The sequence below is a fragment of the Juglans regia genome, chromosome 14, assembly GCF_001411555.2.
Source record: "Juglans regia cultivar Chandler chromosome 14, Walnut 2.0, whole genome shotgun sequence".
Lineage (NCBI taxonomy): Eukaryota > Viridiplantae > Streptophyta > Magnoliopsida > Fagales > Juglandaceae > Juglans > Juglans regia.
Genome location: NC_049914.1, coordinates 25,047,550 through 25,055,318, shown reverse-complemented (window position 1 = coordinate 25,055,318; position 7,769 = coordinate 25,047,550). Strand labels below are relative to the sequence as shown.

Below are 7,769 nucleotides of genomic sequence, written 5' to 3'. Positions count from 1 at the left end.
CAGACTTTGACCAAATTATGACATTTAGTCGTAGGATGCAATACTTGCACATTTTTTTATTGGCTCGAACCGAAAGGCAAAAAGGCCAAGATTTGTTAAGTATTGGTGGATACGACATGGCACGAATTGATAAAGCAATAACCATCAACTCATTAGCAAGATTGAACATCACCAAGAGCAACCAATATCATACTTCTTTATATTTATCTCTTCTATTTAAATTCAATCTCTATATTAAATTATCCATTCACTCTTTATATAATAATAAAATATTATTAATTTAATAATTTTTTACTTTATTTTTATCACATTTTATAGTTTTACCAATTAAATATTAATAATAATTATATTCTAATTAAATTAATATTAAAAAACTATATTTTCAAAAGTCATTTAATACTAACAACAAAAAAATATTTGATTAAACTCATTTAAATTTCTTTTTAAATTTCTTAATTACAAACCAAATAGAAATTAAAAGGTAAGCATAATTACTTAATTTATATTTTAATACTTTATTTGTGTGCCCATCACTAAATTCCTTTTAATTTTTTAACTCAATAAGTATTAATAAATGAGTATAAGTGTTGAGTCAGCGATAAAATTAAAACCTGGGGACTCAAAATTTATAAGTCGGGTACTAAGTAATATTAATACATTTATAATTTCTTTAAAGTTATTTTACCACCCATTAAACAAATATCAGTTAGTTATGTAATTACGTTAAATTATTAAATATGAATCCTAATTTTACAAAATTATTATTTTTATTTAATATAGAATTATAAAATAATCATAAATTAATATTTTTCAAAATCATGTATTCCTTATGATCGGCGGCATATCCGATATCTTAGAGAGATATGTTACCATGCAGTTATACTATTTCACAGGACCGGCCCCTTTGTGAAATTTGGAAGGAAATTCAGGGCAGCAATGACTAGGAAGGCCTTCTGGACCCCATGAATTCCCACCTCCGACAAGAAATCATCCGGTATGGAGAATTCGCACAAGCTTGCTACGATTCCTTCGACTTCGATCCTCACTCCAAGTACTGTGCATGGCACATGCAAATATCGAGGAGCCAATTTCTTCGAAAAGCTCGACATGGCAGACAAAGGATACAAAATCAGTCGGTATTTATACGCAACTTCAAACATCAACCTCCCTAATTTCTTCCAAAAATCCAAGATGAGCAGCGTTTGGAGCACCCATGCAAACTGGATGGGCTACGTGGCGGTTACCACCGACGAGGAAGAGATCAAACGGCCGGGGCGGCGCGAAATTGTGATTGCATGGAGAGGCACGGTGACATTCCTCGAATGGGTATGTGATCTCAAAGATATTCTCCACCCGACGAACTTTCGTGGAGACCCATCGATCTGTTGAGAAAATTAATAATTTGCACGTTTCAATTGTCCTAGTCTTTAGGAGTGTCAGTGAGTTTGTTTATGTTTACCTAGTCAATAGGAGTCTGTTTTTGAACGTTGGGTAGTGCCTATTTTCATGTTATTTTCTGTTATGTGTTAGCCTATTTATAGGCTGTTTGTTTATCAATGAAAAGTGTGAAGTTTATCCTCTGCTTTCTCTATATCTTCTACTTCCTACTGTTATTAGTTTTCTGTTTTTATCAGTGGTACCAGAGCTGGTTCCAAGGAGAGTAAAAGTGAAATTGATGGCTTCCGAAAGTTTTGTACAGCCAGCCATTCCACGCTTTGATGGTCACTATGACCATTGGAGCATGCTCATGGAGAACTTCTTGAGGTTCAAAGAATATTGGACAATTGTTATTTTTGGAGTAGCAGAACCAGCAGCAGGTGCTGTGCAAACAGATGCACAAAAGACGGAGTATGAAGGGATGAAGTTGAAGGATCTTAAAGCAAAGAATTATCTCTTCCAAGCTATTGATCGCTCAATCTTGGAAACCATTCTTTGCAAGAACACAGCCAAGCATATTTGGGATTCCATGAAGAAGAAGTACCAAGGTACATCAAGGGCTAAGAGGCAGCAGCTTCAAGCATTTCGTTCGGAGTTCAAAATGCTTCGAATGACATCAGGAGAGTCGGTTACAGACTATTTTTCAAGAACGATGGCAATCGTTAACAAGATGCGGATCCATGGCGACAAGGCAAAGGATGTCACCATAGTTGAGAAGATTCTTCGATCCTTGACACCAAAATTTAATTTTGTTGTCTGTTCTATAGAAGAAGCTAATGATGTTGATGAACTTTCAATTGATGAATTACAAAGTTCTTTGTTGGTTCATGAGCAAAAAATTAACCAGCAGGAGAAAGAAGAACAAGCATTGATTAAAGACCTTATCAGAAAATAACTCTACACCTAGTGGAGCTGATAGAGGATGAGGTAGAGGCAGAGGTCGAGGAAGAGGAGGCAGATTCAACAATGATTGTGGGAAACAACAACAAAATGATCAGCATCAATTTCAAGGAAGAGGCAGAGGACATGGCGGCCACCACTCCACAACTTATAGACCAAAGTCAGCAGACAAGTCCAATGTTGAATGTTACAGATGTCATAGGTATGGCCATTATAAGTCAAAATGTCAAACTAATTTGAATAGCCAAAGTGGAGAAAAAACTAACTTTGCAGAAAAAGAAGAAGAGTTGTCTCTTTTGATGGTGTGTCACGTGAAGGAAGAAACTCAACAAAACATGTGGTATTTAGACACTGGCTGCAGCAACCACATGTGTGGAGAGAAGGAGGCATTCTCTGACTTGGATGAATCCTTTCGCAGCTCTGTTAAGTTTGGTGACAACTCCAAAATTTCTGTTATGGGAAAAGGAAAGGTAACAATCCAAACGAAAGGAAATTCCACCCACACTATAGCTAATGTTCTTTTTGTGCCAGATTTAAAGACCAACTTACTTAGTGTGGATCAGTTACAAGAAAAAGGATACGAGATTTTTATCAAAGATGGAGTATGTCAAATTCAAGACGCAAAGTTGGGCTTAATTGCTCAAGTTAACATGACGGCAAATCGTATGCTCCCACTTTATCTCCACAACACCGCTCATTCGTGCTTCTTAGCAAAATTAAAAGATGAGGCATGGTTATGGCACTTTCGCTATGGGCATCTGAATTTTGGCGGATTGAAAACACTACAACAGAAGAACATGGTGATGGGGCTTCCTCAAATTACAGCATCTTCTCAAGTTTGTGAAGAATGTGTTGTTAGCAAACAACATCGTAATCAATTCCCACAAGGAAAATCTTGGAGAGCGAAGAAGGCATTGAAGCTTGTTCATTCCGACATTTGTGGGCCAATAACACCACATTCTAATGGAGGTAAAAGATATATAATTACCTTCATTGATGATTATAGTCGTAAGATATGGGTTTATTTTTTGCAAGAAAAATCTGAAGCCTTTGTAGCTTTTAAAAGCTATAAAGCGCTTGTTGAGAAAGAAGTTGGGAACCCAATAAAAGTTCTTCGCACGGATCGCGGTGGAGAATATAACTCACATGAATTTGCAATTTTTTGTGAGAACCATGGAATCAAGAGACAACTTACAGCAGCTTATACACCCCAACAAAATGGTGTATGCGAGAGGAAGAACCGCACTATTATGAATATGGTGCGAAGCCTTTTGACAACAAGTGGCATTCCAAAAAGTTTCTGGCCTGAAGCAGTTAATTGGAGCATTCATATATTGAATAGAAGTCCCACACTTGCTGTTCAAAATATGACACCGGAAGAAGCATGGAGCGGAAGGAAACCTACAGTAGATCATTTCTGGATTTTTGGGTGTATTGCCTATGCCCATATTCCAGACGAGAAGAGGAAGAAGCTGGATAACAAGGGAGAAAAATGCATTTTTCTTGGTGTTAGTAATAAGTCAAAAGCTTATAAACTATACAATCATAGCACCTTGAAAATTGTCATCAGCCGTGATGTGGTATTTGATGAAAAAGGCACCTGGTCATGGAATCAAAATGGTATTAAAGAAAATATTCCATCAGATTTTGATGATGATGAGAAAGGGCAGCAACCTATGGAGAATGAGCAAGAAAAGGAAGTCACTCAAAATGTTCCAATAGCTGATCAAAGCCCATTTGCAACTGAATCTCAAAGGCCTCAACGTGTTCGAAGAAGACCAGCATGGATGACTAATTATGAGGTAACTGGAGTTGACCAAGGTGATGACCCACTTACACATTTTGCTCTGTTTTCAGATTGTGATCCTACCATTTTTGAAGTGGCTGTCAAAGAACCCAAATGGAGAAAGGCTATGGATGCTGAAATTATAGCCATTGAAAGAAATAATACATGGGAGCTACGTGATCTTCCAAAAGGGCAAAAAACAATTGGTGTAAAGTGGGTTTACAAGACAAAGCTGAAGGAGAATGGTGAGGTTGACAAGCACAAGGCACGCTTGGTAGCTAAGGGCTACAAGCAGGAGTTTGGTGTTGATTATAAAGAAGTCTTTGCTCCGGTTGCAAGGCATGATACAATCAGATTAGTGATTGCGATGGCAGCTCAAAACTCATGGCCTATCTTCCAGTTGGACGTAAAATCAGCATTCCTTCATGGAGATTTGAAAGAAGATGTATTTATCGATCAACCTCCTGGTTATGTAAAACTTGGCAATGAGCATAAAGTGTATAAGTTAAAGAAAGCTCTATATGGATTAAAAAAAGCTCCACGAGCTTGGTATAATCGTATAGAAACTTATTTTTTGAAGGAAGGCTTTCAAAAATGTCCTTACGAACATACACTTTTTATAAAGATTGAAGATGGAGGGAAAATGCTCATTGTTTGCTTATATGTAGATGATTTATCTATACTGGAAATTTTAAAGCCATGTTTGAAAATTTTAAGAAATCCATGATGGCTGAATTTGAGATGTCTGATCTTGGTATGATGCATTACTTTCTTGGCATTGAAGTGGTGCAATCCTCTGCTGGAATTTTTATTTCTCAAAAGAAGTATGTGCGAGAAATCTTGGACAGGTTTCAGATGAAGGATTGTAATCCTGTAAATACACCATCTAAGTTTGGTTTGAAGCTAAACAAAGATAATGGAGGCAAGAAGGTTGATGACACTCTTTACAAACAGATAGTGGGGAGTTTAATGTATTTGACAGCAACAAGACCTGATATCATGCATGCTATAAGTGTTATTAGTAGGCACATGGAGTGTCCTACAGAGATTCATCTCTTGACTGCAAAAAGAATTTTCCGGTACTTGCAAGGTACTAAGGAGTTTGGGCTGTTCTACAAGAATGGAGAAAAATCAAATCTATTTGGCTTTACAGATAGTGATTATGCAGGAGATTCAGATGATCGAAAAAGCACATCTGGGTATGTTTTCATGATGGGGACAGGAGCTGTTTCATGGTCATCAAAGAAGCAACCTATTGTCACATTATCATCCACTGAAGCTGAATTTGTTGCTGCAACAGCTTGTGCTTGTCAAGCTATTTGGCTAAAGAAAATCCTTAAAGAGTTGCATTTCAACGAGGATGAATCTACTCAGATTTATTGTGACAACAACTCAGCAATAAAGCTTTCAAAAAATCCTGTTTTACATGGTCGAAGCAAACATATAGATGTGAAATATCATTTCTTGAGGGATCTCATGAATGATGGAGTTATTCATCTTATTTACTGCAGAAGTGAAGACCAGATCGCTGATATTCTAACCAAGCCTCTCAAGTTTCCTGCATTTCATAAGCTCAGGAAGCTACTTGGTGTTTGCATTTCAAAATGATTCAATTTCAAAGTTTGACTCTTATTAAACTGAATGTTATGTCTGGAACATCAGTTTAAGGGAGGAATTGTTGAGAAAATTAATAATTTGCACGTTTCAATTGTCCTATTCTTTAGGAGTGTCAGTGAGTTTGTTTATGTTTACCTAGTCAATAGGAGTCTATTTTTGAACGTTGGGTAGTGCCTATTTTCATGTTATTTTCTGTTATGTGTTAGCCTATTTATAGGCTGTTTGTTTATCAATAAAAAGTGTGAAGTTTATCCTCTGCTTTCTCTATATCCTCTGCTTCCTACTGTTATTAGTTTTCTGTTTTTATCACGATCAAGATAGAGTCAGGCTTCTACGACTTGTACACCAAGAAAGAAGAGAACTGCAAGTATTGCTCATTCTCAGCTCGTGAACAAGTACTAGCCGAAATCAAGCGGCTTCTGGACTATTACAGAGGAGAAGAAATAGGCATTACAGTGACGGGGCATAGTCTTGGAGCTGCTTTGGCTATCTTAAGCTAGCGCTTATGACATAGCCGAGATGAAGCTAAACATTGTACGTGATGGTACTGGTTTTGCGACCAAGATTCCCATCACGGTTTACTCCTTTTCGGGTCCTCGAGTGGGCAACCTCAAGTTCAAGGAAAGATGCGATGAGCTCGGAGTTAAGGTACTGAGAGAGACAAATGTGCACGACAAGGTGCCAACTGTACCTGGGATAATTGCAAACGAGAAATTCCAGTTCCAGAAGTATGTAGAGGATGCTATGTCATTTCCATGGAGTTATGCTCATGTTGGGGTGGAACTTGCATTGGATCACACTCAGAGCCCGTATCTGAAGACGAATAATGATCTTGGTTGTGCGCATAATTTGGAGGTTCATTTACACTTGGTCGACAAGAAATTCACTATTCAAAAGTGGAGTATAAAAAAGCAATAATAAATGTAAGAGTAATTATACATAGAATTATGAAATGCGTAAATATCGTGTAATTGCTTTGAAAAAAAATGTGATTTAATATTAAAAAATTAATTTTTTCATGTGGATCCCATGTTTTATTCACTTTTTTCAAAGTAATTACGCTGCGGTTGCACAATTCACGGTTGTAAATATATTTTCTCTAAATGTAATGATTAAATTAGATGAGTTGAGATCACTCGATCTTCTCCCTTCTCTCAATTTTTAGAAGCATGTTTTTATAGATGAGAGTTACACACTTTTTTTGTTTTTAAATAGAATTTATTCATTCATGAAAGCGAAATTATAGCTGTGACTGATACATACAGGGAAAAACTCAAATTACAAGCTAACTACTCATGGTTGAGACTCCACCAGTAGACAAATTCATTTGTGACTGATATGGTCTAAACTTCTAAAACTCTCTACAGACAAACGTCGAAGAGACTACACTCTACATGAAGCAGATATTTCAAACCCCATCCTCCAGAGGAGGAGAGGACTTTCACTCTATGGACAAAATGTCTAAGAGACTATTTCTTATTAACCTAAATCAAAGGAAATAACAGAAAAGTAAATGATACATGGGAAAATAATAAAATATAGTTTGGAAAGCTGTAGATCTGTATTTTCAACTTTAGAGGGAAAAAAAAGTAAACACAGAGACTGTAATGGTGCGTGAGGGATACGCACCACCCTAGGAGTATGGTGGACAATCGATTTTGAATAAATTGGTGGCCTTGGTCCCATAAATGTTGCGCATGGTGGCGATAGAACTCCCCATGCGGTGGCACGTGGCTACCACGCATGCACTTTGGACCGCGCGTGTGGCTCACACGCCGCTCTATTAGACGAGATTCTTGCGGTGGAGTGTGTGGTGGTCGTCAGGTTCTAGAGAACAACAGATTGTCATTTCGCCCTGCTTTAAACGAAAAATAAATAAAATCAGAAAAAATAAAAAAAATAAAAAACTAAATAAAAGAGGGAGGAGAGAGCAGGTAGGGAGGAGCCGAAGCTCCAACCCCCTTTGGTCTGGGTTTTTGAGGGGGCACTCCAGATAGAAAATGGAGAACCAGCGAGAGTTACACACTTT

At 37.3% G+C, this 7,769-nt stretch overlaps 1 pseudogene; it reads left to right on the top strand.

The window, feature by feature from the left end:
- The first annotated feature begins 925 nt into the window (after positions 1-925).
- LOC109000188 lies at positions 926-6,658 on the top strand (annotated as a pseudogene).
- The last annotated feature ends 1,111 nt before the right edge of the window (positions 6,659-7,769 follow it).